This window comes from Chinchilla lanigera, unplaced genomic scaffold, assembly GCF_000276665.1.
Source record: "Chinchilla lanigera isolate Chin_1 unplaced genomic scaffold, ChiLan1.0 scaffold00057, whole genome shotgun sequence".
Lineage (NCBI taxonomy): Eukaryota > Metazoa > Chordata > Mammalia > Rodentia > Chinchillidae > Chinchilla > Chinchilla lanigera.
Window position 1 is genome coordinate 11,450,162 of NW_004955458.1, and position 17,093 is coordinate 11,467,254.

Sequence of the window (17,093 nt, forward strand, 5' to 3'; positions counted from 1 at the left end):
TCTGCAGGTGCGCGGATTTCCCTGCGGGCTGTTTTCCAGGTTGAACCGAGCTTAGGGTAGGGAGCTTAGGGTAGGCGGCTGTTTTCTCCTTGTTAGCTGGGAAGTTCACCAGATACGGAGCTCACAGCGATTTTGTGACAATCCTCCCTCTGCCATTCTGCCCTTCCTTCTCCTCCCCTCCTTCCCTTCTCCTTCCCTCCTTCCCTTTTCCTTCCCTCCCTCGCTCCCTCTCCTGTTCCCCTCGCTCGCGAGGTTAGCGTCTGTTCTCACGCGCAGCGCAGGGTTCTGAGGCTCAGCAGTCCCGCGGCAGCTCAGTTCTGGACGACCTGACTGCAGGGCGGCCCCGAGGAAGGAGAAGTCCGCGCCGCGGACCCGCACCCGCACCCGGCGGCGCTGTGGAACTGTCCTAACAAAAGTGCATGTTCCTTCCAACCAAAGAAACGCGTGTGCAATACAAAGCCTTCCTTCGGAACAGGTGGAATAAACCCACTTTCTGTTGTGGCGAACAGGCTGAGGATGGAGGGAAGGGTGTGCTGATTTTCCAGAGGGGCCTTACAGTCAGTCTGTTTTTAGTTTAGATTTGTTTATAAATTCCCAAGGAATTGTTAACGCTTTGGTGACACCTAATGGATTCTTTGTGAAATTCCAAGGTGCTTCGGCTCTTTGCTTAAGTGAACCGTGCCTTTTCCTGCGTTTCTGCTTCCTCCCGTGGCTGTCCCTGACTTTCAGAGAACACCCGCCTTGTTGGAGGCAGAGTTAAGTGTTGGTTGTGCCGTGCCACACAAGCTGCCAAGGCAGTCAGACCTTCCTAGGCTTTTAAGAAGAAAGAATAGAGCTAGCTATAAAATACGTGTGGCACATCGTGTTTAATTTTGCATGTGACTTCTTTCTGGTGCATCAGTGGGGTTTCTGTGACATTGTCATCCAGCACGTTACCGTACTGTTCAGGGAAGACCCTCACGATTTCGATGCTAGTTCTGCTGTCCAGACTGTCGCTCGGGTTTGAGTATACTGTATCAGCCACCTGGTCTTTTAATTACTCATCCCAGGACACTTAGACTTTGTGAAGTATTTGTTTCTCGGATTAAGACACTGTTAGAACCTGAAGTAGCAGCTGATGGGCATCTGTGAATTTTTTTTTTTTTACTTGAAGTAGATCATGTAGAATAGGCGTCCTTTGTATTTATCAGAACCTCGCTCACTGTCATGTGCACTACAAGTTGCAATTTGGAAACCTTACTGTGTTGGAACCCTGTCAGCTCAGTTGTTGAAGACTGATGTTCTCTCCCAGACACTGGCTACAGCAGCAGCATTTTTCACGTGTAAAAGGAGGAAAAAGGCCCTTAAGGCCAAAGGGTTGTTTTTTTTTTTTTTAAACTCATTGTACAAATCCTGGTGTTAAATTAAAACTAAGCTTTGCTGTAATATTGTTTTCTCTTCAGAATGTGATGGTACAGGAAGGGTGTGAAATGAAGGGACGGTGTTACAGGGGAGCATTTTAAATTGCAGAAGTTAAAATGTTATAATATTTATAATTTTGATGTTTTATTTTTATAGGGAGGATTTTTTTCCCCTAAAATTGTTTCTGGAATGGCAAAATGATTTCCATTATTAAAAGTTGAAGTTGTTAGTTGATGTTGATGTGTTTTTATTTATAATAATATACTAGTTTTTTTTTTAAAAGGTCACAGGAGTGGAATGGAACCCACCTACTTTGCAGGTATCCCAGGACACATGCTGGAATGCAGCAATTTTTGTAAGGCTGAAATGGGGCACATTGGTCTCCCAAATGTCCTTTTTCCTTTTGCTTATTTTCTGGGGGGAAATTAAGCCTCAGTGTGTATCTGCCCACACAGCACTGTACATATCCGTGGGGTCCTTGCTGCACTCCAGGAAGGAACGGTGGCAAGAAAGAGGGAAAGATAGACAAGAGACAGAAAGCTAGGCTCAGCTGGAGGCCGCCTCTTGAGCACAGAAGGGGACTGCCCAAGAACAGTAGAGCGTTTCTTTATACCCTCCAGAGGTTGGTTAATTTCAGCCTGTCTGCCCAGCAGTCAGTTAACAAGCTACGGCGACTCGTTCACGCGCTTCGGGGAGCCCCCTTAGGCACACTGTACATCCTCGAGTCACTTTCCTCTGTGGCCCCATGATCTCCTTGATCAGAAAGTCAGGGACCCGGCTGAGTTACGGGATGCCGTGCCAGAGGTTCGCTTCTGTCCTGCGTTTACTCTGACCTCAGAGGGCTAGGGCTAGAATATTGGCTCTCCTCTTAGCCCATTTGTCTTTCTAATTTTTGGTCTCCAAATCACAGTTAAACATCCAGAAGAGAAGCTTAGTAACATTATACTATAATAGAGGTGATAAGCTTAAACTTACTACTGATCTGAAACAATAGAGGCAGTAAGCTGATCATTACTACCTGAATGTCAAACACATTAGAACACAAAATGGAACTGTTATTTTCTTAACCATGGATATCCTATCATTTAAATCCCTATAGAATGTTAACAGATAATAGTTACATATTTGTATATTGAAGTTAGAAACCAAATCCATACATAACATAGCCACATCACATCATGATGACATGTTGTAACATACTTGTTTTCATTTTCACATAACATAAACTTTCTAACCAATCATCTCTATCGGTTACATAAGCCTTTACCTAGTCTGTTATCTTTTAGTGAGACATACCTAAGTTTTTGTTAAAGGCAAAGGTCTGGATCTGAACAAAAGCCTTATAAGCAATCCTTGCTTTACCCTTTGAAGACCTGTACATTTGGAGTCATGAATACATTTTAATACACTATGAGATGAGTAATTTACCATACACATACGGAAAGCTTTGTTTCTTAATTTAGTTTCATACTAAGAGCATCTTTCATAAAAATACTTTTTTTTTTTTTAACACTTTTAACCATGACCAAATTATTGGGGGTGTCTCCCAAGAGACTCTGGAGATCCCTGGGGGCTCCTTATTAATGAATAAAAGTTGGCCACTCCTCTCTTCAACAATTGGACTCCTACCCAGTAATTTCTCCTCACCCTAAGGATTGTGGTTAAATATCTTAATTTTTTTGATGAGCTGCGAGAAAACCAGTTTTGATATTATTTAAACCAGCTGGTAACTCTGGAGAAAGTGTGCTTTTAAGTCTATAGTCCAAATTGTATTGTAGACGGATGATAAAAAGAAAATGACTGAGCTCAAACTAAAGGGGAACAGCTGTTCACAGAATGACAAACACATAACAGTACACAGAACACACAAACATCTTACAAAATCAGCATGCACTCAAATATATTCTAGACCAAATTGAATTATAGTAACTTACAATTTCTAGAAATTTCAGATTGTAAATAGACTAGTCAGATATTGTTCATCAGTTAACAGATGACTCTTTTTTTTTGGTCTTTTTGAGAGAGGGTCTTGCTATGTAGTTCAGGCTGGCTTTGAGCTCACTTTGTAGCCCAGGCTGGTCTTGAACTCACAACGATCCTCCTGCCTCAGCCTCCCAAATTCTGGGATTACAGGTGTGTGCCACCACGCCTGGCAATCAATCAACAGATCTCTCATCAAAAAATCTGGATAGAATATAATCCTTAATCTATAATGAATATATATATATATACACACACATACATATATACACAGTCTTTGTATTTTATTCTATCTTAATACTGGTAACTTTCAGCTCAATTATCTCTGTATACCCTTATTTATTCAAATCTTTAATTCCCATTTTGATTACTATTTCCTGGGCCTTCTGGGTTGATTTCTTTGGTTGGCCCCAGCTCAGGTTTAGCCTCATCCTGTCTATGGGCTGTAGAGCAGTCTCTGAGGTGTCACTGTCACAGGACTACACACCAGCTCCCTGAAAGGTGGAATCAGCTCCTTCTCCACATCTGAGTTCATGATACAGCCTGACAGTGTGCTTTGGTACCCAGATAGGTTGCTCAAAACAGTTTGGGGTAGTTGCCACTTCTGCCCAAAAGCTTTCACAAGTCTATGCTGGTAATTTTTTCAGAGTCTTGAAGTTTCAAGTAACCATTCTCATCATGACCTGTCCTGTAACGAAGAACATTGCTTCTGTCATCAGAAAGATGCTTTTGACCTAGGAGTTCTAGGTAGAATCCTCCAAGTTAAATCCTGTAAAATATTTTTTCATGGTCATCTCATAGCTTCTGTAATCCACTGTTATGTCATCTCTGTATGCATTTAGTTCCATAACACTTGTGACTAAACACATTACCTGGTTTGTGATTTCTAGGGTTACAGGCCATATCGTCAGCAAGCATCAGGACACTGTGGCTGCTTTCTGTGATTTCTGAATATTGTCACAAACTAATAATCTCTGTTGTAATTTCCATTTTCTATACACTTTCAAAGAAATTAATTATCAGTACATTGTTAGGATCCCTCTTAAAAAAATCAGTGTGATGTCTAGGAGTAGACAAAGACTCTTAGGTTGTTCTTGAAGAAATTCATTCAACTTAGTTTGGCTAGCTACATTAATTACCTCTAAAATTCCAAAACAAAAAGTGCATGTAGCCTTAAGATGGACTCTAATTGCAGGGTTAGGTTGAAGCCAGAGGGAATCTTCTCCCACTTAGCACCTGGCTAGAACCATTATGTTAGAATAAAAGCACTCTCACCTGGACTGTCCTTGGCAAGTGTCATAGCTCATTGTAGGTCTTTTTTATCTTTGTTTTTTATCTTGCATCCTTCCAGGTTAGCTACTTAGCACTTGCCAGGGTGAGAACACTGCCCTCTCCCTGTGGGACTGTAGTGGCTACATCCAGAGACTGTGCTTTAAGCCAGTGGTGCTGGGCAATCACGGAGACACCCACACCTGTGTCTAAAAGCCCTTTAAATATTTTTTTCTCCAATAGGTGATTCCATCTCAGAGCGATTTTGTATGATTTGTTGAAACCAACAGGTGTCAGAAAACTCAAAAGCCGTTGGATCCCCTTTTTCTTATTTATAAGGTTTGTTTATTTTTGCCAAGGGAAGTGACTAATTGAGCAATATGAGAGTCTGGGGTGATTAATAAGGTTTTGAGTAATTGAATTTTTTATGTAGCCCAAATCCGTGACAATGGGCAAAACGATCTCAGGGGCTGGGCAAGCTGCTGGCAGGCCTCAACTGGCCTGCTTACTCTCAGGAATGGGCTCCACTGCCTGCTCCACCTCCCCAAGGGCCGTAGCGGTTACCCTCTACCCACAGCTGCCTGCTGGTCAGGCAGGCGGCAGCAGAAGCGTCCAAAAGGCTTTTCTGGGATCCAGCTTGCCAGGTGGAAGGGACGGCAGTACACAGCCATTGTCTCGCTTATAGCTCACCGTAGCTTCCATTCTGGCCGCTGGATATTTTGTTTTTGTCTGGATTTTGAGCCCAAACAGTATTTGCGCCTAATGAATTTCTGGTGCCAGAAGAGCACATGACATGAGTCAGGGTGCAGCATAGTCAGGACCCTGCCATGACCCCCAGGCACACAGGGCTGTAGTTGGTGGCCGGTGTGGACGGCCGCGGCCGGCCTGGGCCTGTGGATGTGGGTGGCTGGGAAATGGCAGCTGAGTCCGCTTGGACCCAAGCGCAGGGCTTCCCTGCACGCAGGCTGTGCCCCTGTTGTTAATGGGGCCGAGGGAGGCCCCGTTGGGTGTTTCCCAGGAAGGGCGGGCGTTTCATACCAGATTTACCCCTACACCCATTTTCCCAGCGATACCCGCCCAGACACTTTGTGCAAGGACTGGAAAGCTCTGTCGGAGAGACATGACGGCTGTGATGCCCCTAGGTGCAACAGAGCAGCCTCGGGCAAAATGTCCCGTATCCTCGTGACAGAAACAAACAGCCCCGGTTTTCCCCTTTTCTCCAGACTGGGTGAACAGCCCAAGTGACAGCTGCAGGGAAGTCAGTCCCTCGCACATGTGAGGACCTAATATCTGCACAAATCCAAAGACGCATGATTTGTCTTGGATCATTGGGAGTTTGAACTTCAGTGACGGGTAGCTATGTGGAAAGATGGAATTTTTGAGGAAACACCTTTGGTGGGGAAAGGGCTCTTTTGTCCCCCACCGCTGCTTTCCTATTAAATCGAGCAAGGCTAGAGGCTCAAGATCGGTCGGCCGTGCTGTTGCTCTGCTCTCCTTGACCCGCTCAAGCTTGGGACTTGATGTTAACATAATGTTCCGAGTCAAATCCTTTATGGTTCTAAAACCCCTTCTAATGAGCATCCAAAAAGGAAAAATAAATACAGGCGTCAAGCATGCAAAAAACACTGTACACATACATACACTCCTGTGATGATTCTTAAAGAGAATTTTTTTAAAAAAGAACAATAGCAAAACGCCAACAACAGAAGCAAAACAAAGCAAAAACAAAGGGTTTGGGAACAAAATGATAGGGATGAACAGTGGTTGTCATATTACATATTTTATCTTCATTGAAGTTGCTCAGATTACCAAGCAAGATTAATCAAACCATTAAAGAGAAAAAAAATACCAACAAAAGCAAAAGAATTATCACCGATAGAGTTTCACCAAACAAGGTAAGAATTCAGCAATGGTTGTTATATTGCGTACTGTTGTCTTCAAATTAGTTGTTCAGATTACCAGAGATAAGCATGCAAAACTGGTCAAAAAAAATAAAGCATTAACTGTTCCTTTCAATAAACCTTTAGACACCAGCAGTTCAGTCATCCCAGGCATCCTTCTGTACACATACAGATATTTCCCCTTCCTTCTTTCTTGCCTTTTCTCCTTTCCCTCATCAGAGTTGCTTCCTCCTTTGAGCAATTGCTTTCCCTTTCCCACTCCTGTGATTCTTGAGACTGTACCTGCCTCATTTTTAACCGCTAGTAACTCACTAAACCTTTCTCTTTTTGCCTTCTTTGATTCCTGTATATTTTCTGGCCCTCAAAAACCCATATCCCACGCCTACACCTGAGGTGCCGGGACCCTGCACTCGGGTGCTGAATGCTAGCTCACCAATTCGCTCTCCCCCTTTGCATGCTCCTGGGAAGCGTTCTCACCACCCACTTAGTCCTACCCGGTCCCTTTGTGGTCGACAATCTTACGGATCAGGTGGAGGTCCTCGCTCTCCTGAGCGGAGAAGAGGACCAGCCCGAGAGCAGTAGAGCTTTTATTATGTAATACCCCCGAGAGGGGGGTTAATTTCAGCCTCGGTGCCCAGCAATCAGTTAACGAGGCGGATGAACCCTGAAAGGTTACTCCCTAGCTGATGCCTGTGAGCACCACCAGCGGAGGGCCTGCGGGCTCCTCAGCAACCCTCACCCTGCGCCCATTCTTGTGCGGAAGGCTCCAGCCCTTGGGACAGATCACTCTGAACACAAAGTGAGCATTGCTGTTGCGGTCAGTGAGACCGGCTCACACGATGGGGTGCGGAGTGCGGTTATATCCTAGGTGCGCCTGGCCCGTCTAGCCTGCTGCACCTGGCCCGGGGAAGTGTTTTCGCTACCACACTGCCCCTGGAGGGGCTGGCGACGTGGGACCCACACCACAAGGAAAAACATCAGGTGACACAGCGGCTTCACGGTAAGAGTGGATACTATGATAGAGAATGATAGCTGTAGATAGTGTTCATTTTTGCCGAAATAGCCAGAGGAGTCCAGTTTGGGAAATCAGCCTGGGATACAACTCAGGGTGTAGGGGATATGTGTTTTTTTGGTACCTGGAATCGAACTCAGGACCTTGCACTTGCCATGCAGGTACTTGTGCCAATGAGCTACATCCCCAGCCCATATGTTTTGGAATTTGTATTCCTTAAAGAGAATTAGTGGGGGCTGGGGATGTAGCTCAGTGGAGTCGTGAGTTCAATTCCCGGTACCAGAAAAACAAAAAAAGAAAAAGGAGAATTAGTTTCCTGCTCTAGGCTTCTTTTCCGAATTTGTTATTAATTGATAACTTTTAAGTAAATATTCTTAAGTTGCAAAAAAATAGAATGCTTTTTTTGTTTTGTTTCATTTTCCAGTTCTGGGAATCAAACTCACGACCTTGCGCTTGCTAGGCAGGCACTGTGCCACTGAGCTACATCCCCAGCCCCTAGAATGCTTTATATGTATATTTTGGGTTTTGTCCATGGTTCCTGGCTCATAATCCCTATGCTAAGGCAAGCCATAGAAAGTAGACTTTCTCTTCTCCAGGCTGTTCATAGAAAATTGAATCATTCCCTGTCTTAGAGCTGGCCATGAAGAAGTTACTGTGGCCTGCGGAAATAGCTCAGCAGTGGAACACTCAACCTTGCATGCGAGAGGCCCTCAGGTCCACCCCAGCACAGTAGGGGATGGGGGAAGGAAGAGGAGAGTGCCCTTGCCCTGGGAGGAAGGAATGACACACAGTGAGGGCCGCGAGAATCTAGACCATGCTTGCTGGCTAATTTAGGGCTGCAGTCTGTTAGCATTTGAGACTATTTTTTTTCCTGGTACTGGGAATTGAACTAAGGACCTTGCACTTGCCAAGCAAGGCACTATGCTGCTGAGCTATATCGCCAGCCAATTTTTTTTTTTTTTTTTTTTTTTTTTTTTTTTTTTTTGAGAGAGTGTTGCTATGCAGTTCTGGCTGGCCTTGAGCTCACTTTGTAGCCCAGGCTAGCCTCAAACTTACAAACTTACAGCAATCCTCCTGCCTCAGCCTCCCAAGTGCTGGGATTACAGGCGTGCGCCACCATGCCTGGCTGTTGGCATTTGATCATACCCTTTTTACTCAGTCACTTCTACATGATTGTCCATGTTTATGCAGTCAAGGCTTGAAAACCCCCAAAGGCAGGGTCTGGAGAGCTTCCAGCTGTCTGAGGACAAAGGCCCTGCAGGAGGACGCTGTTCCCAGGCAGGGCATGCGTGCTCTGCCTCATCCCCTCGTCCGGAACTCATAACAAAGAGCAACCAAGGATATGTTCCCCAGGGCCGTTCTGCTAAGTCAGTGGGACACACGGAGAAGACTGTGGGAACCCTGACCTAGTGCACGGGTCAGAAGGCCGGGTGATGGCTCCCGGGGCTGTCAGCATCTGAAGGGGGAAAGCCCTGGAGACCGAGCGCTCCCCCTGCGGGTCTGACACCAGCTCCGTGTGGGCAGTGTCACACTGACTTGGATTAGAGGACACTCAGCTGGTGCCCACGGAGGAACTGATTGCTTGCTGACGGGGAGTATCTTGGTTACTTTCCTCTCGTTGCTGGGATAAAATACCTGACTCCCAAAATTAAGGAAGGAAAGGTTTATTTAGCTCACAGTTTGTGGAGGTTTCAGTCCATACTTGACAGGTTACAAGGCAGAGTGGCACATGGCAGAGGGCTACAGCTCATGGCGGCAGAACACAGCAAAGCAACAAGCACAAAAGCCAGGAATGGCGGCAAGCAGCCTCTTCCTCCCTTACATGTGCAAACTATCCACCCCAGGGCAGGTGCAGCTCTCACACCCATAATCAATCAAACTCTAAAAGCCTGCCCCATGACCCCATGAGGCTTTGGGGGGACACCCAGACACAAACCATAACAGGGAGAAATGCCCACACCTTTCGGGGCCCAGAGAAGTCACTGCTTTGAACGTGTAGTAGAAGAAACAGTTTGAGTTCTCTTTAACGTGACCCTGTTACATACACGCTGCACCTCAGATATTGTCAGGTGACCCTATGAGGTGTGTTGTTTCATTCAAAGAGGAGAAAACCTGCGGGCCAGTGTCAGCACTTACACCCAGGTGTCGGGCGTTACTCTGAAACTTCGTCTGCGGTACCTCATTGACTCCCCCACGAGCCGGTCAGCATCCCCATTTCACAGATGGAGAAAACGCGTCACGTTCAGCAGTGTGCCTGGCACTGGGCGGTGGGGCTGGGAACAGCCCACTTTCTTCAGCTTTTCCCTGAAGTCCTGTGAGGTTTTTCAGGTCAGCTGCTGCTGTAGTCAGGGCTTCCAAGGGAAACAACTTAGCACAGGACACATAATTTATAGGAGTATTTTATAATATTCACCCCAAGAGTCAAATGCGAAAGACTGGGAGATCTGTCCACACACTAGAGACCCAACGAGTCCAGCCGAGGACCTGGATCCCAGGGCGATGACCCCACGGCAGTGTCCTCCACAGATCTGACTGGAGGCCTAGAGCCGACAGCGCCTCGTGCACTCATGGTGGAAGCTAGGAAGTCTGCACCAGCGGGAGGAGGGATCTGCGCTGGAGCCAGGAGGCGACACTCAAGCTAAGCACCAGAGCTCGTCCAAAGAGAACCGCAGATCCTCAGCGACAGCGAGGACCCGAGCTCCTCCGACGTGAGAACAGCCGGTTCATATCAGGAAAACCAGCGCGACAGGCTTCTCCGGAAGGATCAACAGCACCACCCTCCCTGCCACTTCTCTTGGTATGCTGCTGGCAGCGACCTCAGCTGGGCCCTCCACACCGTGCTCATTTAGTTCGGCGGGTGCTACAGGTTGACCTTTAGTCCACCATGACCGCTGATTGGAGAAGCCGCTCGACTGCCCCTCCCAGGCATTTTGTCGGCGGCGAGCAAGCATGTTCTGGTACAGATGGGCTTCCTTGGTGTCTGCTTTCTCAGTCTTTTTGGTTTCATTTATCGTTCCATTTAGGTGATTCTACTAAGTTTCACAGAATGAACTCACAGAGTTACCTGTGTTTTTTTTTAGAGGGCTGTTGCACCGGAAGAACCAACAGGTAAGGGGATCAAATTCCGTGCTCTCACTGTGCGTGGTAAGACAGTTTCCCATAGCCACCAGGATAGCTCAGGGAATCATCAGAGCAGCCACCAAAATCGCCATTGTTCGACTTGCTTAACGGCCCCCCAAGCCAGGGTCCTCTGCAAGGGAACGCAGGGAGCATTCCGGCCCGAAGCGCGCTGCTCTCTGAGGGAAGCGCTTGCTTCAGTGTGCAAGACGGAAGCTCGGGAAGGGTGAAGGGGCTGGGGCGGGGCAGCTGAGGGCTGGGCCGGCAGGAGATGGCGCCAGGTTAACTCCTACCAGTAAATGTATTAGTCCCATCTGCGGGCATGGGTTTGGGTTTGGGCTTGTTGATTTCATTTTGTTTTGCTTTTTTGACAAGTTTGCTCCAGTTAATTCTAGAAGGTGAGGGTTTCAGGGTCTCATTCTGAAGCAGTAGCTTCCAAAAGCACTTGTGACTCTCCTGCTTGGCTGGGGCAGGGCTCAGTGGCAGCTGAACTTCCTGTTTCTGAGCAAGGTTGGCGTTGAGAACACACTGAGAGCAGAACAGCAGGATTCTGCAAACCACAAAAGGAGTGGGGATTTGGCTCTGCTTTGGGAAAGCAGTGTTTCGCTTTGCTCTTTAGTGGTGCCGTGGGTTGTGCTCTGGGAGGAGCTCTGAGCTACGTCCGCAGCCCTTCTTAAAATTTAATCCTTGGGGGCTGGGGATGTAGCTCAGCGGCACAGCACCTGCCTGGCAAGCGCAAGGTCCTGAGTTCGATTCCTGGTACTGGGAACGCGCCCCCCCACCCAAAAAAATTTAATCTTGAAACAGGGTCCTGCTAGATGGTGTGGGTTGGCCTCCAACTTGCGATCCTTCCAAGTACCTGGGGTTACACGCATGTGCGAGCACCTCTAGCTGGGGAGGGAGTTACGTTAACCAGGAGAGTTGTAGTTTTACTTCTGGACACGGAGTGCAGTTGCAGTGCGTGTTGCTCACTGAGGCGTACACCTGGTGGTTTTCTTGGTGTGTGTGGCTCCCTCACTTAACCGCCGTTGTGTGTGTGGACAGTTAAGCCCCGCGTGGTTCCTTTTCTCTGCCCCAGAAGGATTTCCCATGTACAAGTGCAATACTGTATGGTCAGTTTCTAGGGCTCAGCCAGGCACGGTGTACATACCTATACTCTCTGTTACTTGGAAGGCTGAGTCAGGAGGATCCCTAGTCCAGGACCAACTGGGGCAAGTTTTTGAGACACTGTCTCAAAAATTAAAGGCTTAGGATATAGCTTAGTGGCAGAGCACCTCTGATTCCATTCAGCAAAACAAAACAAACAGACAAAAAAAACCTAGGACTTACAGAGCAACAAACTTAGTGCCTCACCCAAATTTAGCTAATTTTTTTTTCCCCCTATACTAGGGATTGAACCTAGGGCATTTGCACTGAGCTACATCCCCAGCTCCTTCTTTATTTTTATTTTGAAACAAGGTCTTGCTGAATCTCTCAGATTGGGCTTGAGCTTTTGGTCCTCCTGCCTCAGCCTCCCAGAGCACTGGAATTACAGGCATGTGCCACCACGTTAGACCCTGAACTTGGAATTCTTGAATCATGACGGTTGCAGGTGGACAACAGCTGAAATTCAGACTTTTTATTTAGAATTGTAAGTGATGTGTTTAGATTTGCTCCAAAAGGGCAAACATTTCAAATCATTTTCTTGGATATATGATTTCTCGAGGAAAACACTGAAAATTAGTGATTTGGGGAGGGGGGAGGATGATGTAATGCCTTGTCCATGAAAGATGCTTGTCTGAGATTGTAAGGAAAACCACAGAAATTAAACTCAGTACTAGCTTTCAGAACAGTTGAAGTTCCCAGCCTTCCTTCATACGTTTTCTGTGGGAGTTGCTGTGTGCTGGGACAGGGCGTAAGCTTCCAGGAGACGAACACGGTGCGCAGGGTGCGGGTGAGGCCAAGAATGATGTTCTTGTCTCCTTTGTCACCGTGTGTCCCCCCCCACAGACTTGTTTTCCCCACCAGAGTGACTGACCAGAGTCAGAGTAGGTCTTGTGAAAAGATCTTTGTTATGAAGCTGGATTAGAAAAAGGAGGCAGGACAAAAAAAAACATTAAAAAAAGAAAAAAAAAAGAAAAAGGAAGCAGGAGCCGGGGATATAGCTCAGTGGCATAAGCACCTGCCTGGCAAGCAGAAGGTCCTGAGTTCGATTCCCGGTACCAAAAAAAAAAAAAAGAAAAAGGAAGCGGCTAAAAGCTGTTGGAAGGGACTTCAAGGCACACCGGCTCAGCACACCATCCTACGTGAAGTTCCTTCAGAACTGCAAGGGCACTGGCTTTACAGAGGCAGGTTTTCCGCTCTGGTACCTGGCCCTCGGAATTTGCTGTCTTAATAAGTACCCCATATTACTTTCACAAACCAACTGCAAACCCTAGGGCTCTACCAAGCCTCCCAAGGCTGGAAGGGTAGAACAGGCTCAAGGCGGACTAGGAAATACGGGGAATACCGCTGCCAAATGCCATGCGGGTGACAGGCGGTCTCGGCAAAGCGCTGCGGTGAGTCCTCGTCCGCCTGATCCACTGACTTGGCGCTGTGAGCGCTGGCTTTTCCCTGAAGTCAGAGTGATCAGGAAAGGGAAGCATTTGAACTAGCTTGAGGCATTGAAGCAGCTGGTGCAGAGCGTGAAACAAGACTTCCAGAGCTGCTTCAGAAAAGGCAAGAATGGCGAGGTGAGTGTGCTCGAAGCGAGAGGGAGTACTTTGAGGGGCAGAGGGTGGTGAAATGTCTTTGAATTTCTTTTTTTTGGTACCGGGAATCGAACTCAGGACTTGCACTTGCCAGGCAGGCGCTGTGCCGCTGAGCTATGTGGCCAGCCCTTTGTATTGTAATTTAAAATTTTTTCCACATTCATATTTTCAGTCACAGCGGATGCTTGATAGGACATTTTAGATTTTTGCCTGACAATTAGTTTTCTTAAAGAATTACCATTATTTTGTGCCAAAAAAGTGAATTCTCTTCATTTTGTTTAGCTTTGAAAAGCTCGTCAAACGGCAAGTGTCAGTGTTGCTGCGGCTACCTCCTTTTCGTTTCCCTCTGAAATTCACAGTTTATAGTAATCTGCGCAGAGAACTGCTGTACGTGTGATCAGTGATGTGTAACTTGTCTTAAAAATTCATGCTCATGGAAGGCATTCCAGTTGAAAGCAGAACACTCGACTCCAGGTGATGTTAGACGGAAGGAAGCATTCAGGGCCGTCCCCTGTGCACCCCACAGAGGTAGTTGCGAAGTGCTGGCTTTCTTCCCTGGTGAGAGAACCGGAGTGCTCACAGCGGCTGGGACCGGGGATGCCCAGGTTGTTGGCTCAGCGGACGGTCGAGAGGGCCCGTGGTGGGCCCAGCCTGCAGCCTGCAGCCCTGACCCTGTTACTAGTCCCCGCTTGCACGCGTGTGACTCCCCCCGAGATGGTAATCTCCGTGGAGCCTGGGACCCACATCTGCGGTTCCTTGTGCCTCTCTCTGAGCTGCACGGTGCAAAGCCTGTGAGAGTGAGCACTTCATAGGCCGGTCTGCAAACAGCCTCTCGGGCAGCTTGGAGACAGGGTGGCTCCTCTCTGGGCCAGCCCGGCACTGCAGCTTCCTGCCGCTGCTCCTGCGCTCAGGCAGGTTCACCTCTGGCTGAACCGAAAACACTGCCCTGCTCCCCATGACCTAACAGAAGCAGAAGGCCCAGGACGATTTGGAGCGAGCCCTTTTGTTTCCCGGCTGTGGGCAGGACCAGAAGTGACACTGTGGATGCTGTGAGTGTAGTCGGAGGCTGCAGGCTGCCGGAAGAGGTGATTGGAAACGATTAGCCATTTATTCCAGACTGCTGGAAAGCACCCGAGTTGCATAGATTTCAGGCCTGACAAATGGGTGCTCATCTCACCCGGGAGATGCTGGAAGACGGGCCGAGAAGTGCGCAGAAGCGATCACTCTCTCAGGGACGTCAGCAGGGACAGAGTCAGTTGTGCGTCTAGCTGCCGTCCCAGCACTGGGAGGTGGTGAGGGAGCGGTGACGACAGGTGCCTTGAAAAGCCAGCCCAGCTCGTGGCATGCTGCAGCTGCCCAGGGGCTGCCTCTCTCCCCATACCAGCTTCTGTGGGTTGCAGAAACCCGCCAGAGAGGTTTGGAGCTGAGGCCGAGCCTGCCAGCTGAGGAAGGCCATTGGAATATTTTCCGACACGTGCTGAGAACATGTTAGGGTCACTCCAGCAGGGAGACTTCTACTTGGCTGGCAGCAGTGGCTGGGAAGCAGTATTCGTCTGTATTGTTGGGTGTGCAGGACGTCCGTCTTCTCTCTCCCTTTAGGGTCAGGTTGAACCCACAGTAGATGGCTTTGCCCTGCTCCTGGTACCTACAATGAAATGGGTTTTGGCAAAGGCCTGGCCCAGGGCTGTGAATGGAGCTCAGTGGTAGAACACTTGCCTGGTATGTGCAAGGCCCTAGGTTTGAAGCCCAGCCCTGCAAGATCCCAGTTGCTTTTCTGGTAAACAAGCTTTGGTCATTAGTTTATATTACTACACAACAAATTACCCCCAAATCAGCAGTTTAAAACATTATGGCAGAGTGCTTGCCTAGCATGTGTGTCCAATTTATTTCTCTTAAAAGTATGGTCTTTCGGTGCATCCATTTATCTAAAAATGTCTCAAGTTTATCCTTTTTTAAAAAAAAGTTTATCCTTATTTATGGGATAGTAGTACTCCATTGTATGTAAGAACCATTTTTTTTTTATTCATTTGCTGATGGGCATTTGGGCCGTTTCCAAGATTTCACTATTACAAATTGTGCTGCTGTAAACATGGGTGTGCATACATTGCTGTGGTACCATGCTTTTAATTCTTTCAGGAAGACACCAAGGAGGGGAGTAGCTGGGTCAAAGGGAGCCTCTAGTTTGTTTTTTGAGCAATCTCCATACTGATTTCCATATTGGTCACACCAGTTTACACTCCCATCCACAGTGAAGGGTTTCCCTTCATCTCAGTCTCACCAATATCTGCTGTTGGTTGATTTCTTTATTGTTTCTGGAGTGAGGTGGAATTTCTGTGTTTTTTTTTTTCGTTTGTTTTGTCTTTTTGAGACAAAATCTCACTGTGCAATTCAGGTTGGTCTTGAACTCATTTTGTAGCTTAGGCTAACTCTGAACTAGCAATGATCCTCCTGCCTCAGCCTCCTGAGTGCTGGGATTACAGGTGTGCACCACCACACCTGGCTCAGTGTTGTCTTAATTTGTATTTCTCAAACGACCAATGATGTTGAAGCATCTTTCTTGTTTATTTGCTGCTTGTACTTCTTCATCTGAGAAGTGTCTGCATTTCAGATGCCCATTTTTGGACTGGGTCTTTAAATCTGGGGGGCTCTGATTTTTTTTTTTTTTATATATATTCTAGACATGAGTCTTTTGTCTGCAGAGTAGCTAGGAAAGTTTTTTTTTTTCCCATTCTGTGTGTTGTGTCTTCACTCTGTTGGTGATTTGCTATGCAAAGGCTTTTTACTATGATGAGATCCCAATTAATTCTTTGTAATCTTTCCTATGTGATCCTGTAAAGATCTTCAATGTAAAGGTCATATACTTCCTGTTAGATTGATTCCTAAGTATTTCATTTTTTTTGATGCTATTGTGAATGGTGTTATTTTCTTAATAAGTTTGCTATTTGTGTATAGGAATACTATTCATTTTTGAGTGTTGACTTAATATCCTGCTACATTACTGAATTTTGTTATTAAATCTAGGAGTCTTTTGGGGTCTTCTGTGTATAGAGTATTATCTCATCCACAAATGATAATTTCTTCCTTTCCTATCCTTATTCCAGTCATTTCTTTTCTTGTCTAATTGCTCTAGCTAATGTTTCCAGAACTATACTGAACAGGAGTGGTCACATGGGGCATCCCTGTCTTCTTCCTGATTTTAGAGTGAAAACTTTCAGCTTTTGACCATTTAGTGTGATGTTGGCTGTTTGTGTGTCATATATGGCTTTTAGCAGATTAAGACCTTGTACTCCAATTTTCTTTAGGGTTTTTATCACGAATGGGTGTTAGACTTTCTCAAAAGCCTTTTCTGTATTTACTGAGAGATCATATGGTTTTTGTCCTTGGCTCTGTTAATATGGTGTATTACATTTGTTGATTTCTGTATGTTGAACCATCCCTGCATCCTTGGGATGAATACTACTTTGTCATAGTGTATAATCTTCTTGCTGATTTACTGCATTGTTTGCCAGTATCTTATTGAGGATTTTTACATCTGTGTTCATTAAGGAGATTGTCCTGTTGTCTTTTTTGGTTGGATACTTCTCTGGTTTTGGTGTCAGGGTAATGCTTGCCTTCAGGGATGAGATTGGGAATATTGCTTCCATTTCAATTTCATTGAACAGTTTGAGGAGTAATAACATTAAA

General features: G+C 46.6%; 1 protein-coding gene across 1 annotated transcript in view; it reads left to right on the forward strand.

Annotated features, from left to right (window-relative positions):
• The window catches only part of Rassf3 (Ras association (RalGDS/AF-6) domain family member 3), a gene marked incomplete in the record, with an annotated part of 51,142 nt that extends 49,507 nt beyond the window's left edge, over positions 1 to 1,635 (forward strand). The window contains 1 exon segment of the mRNA XM_005397534.2: positions 1 to 1,635.
• Positions 1,636 to 17,093: the final 15,458 nt, after the last annotated feature.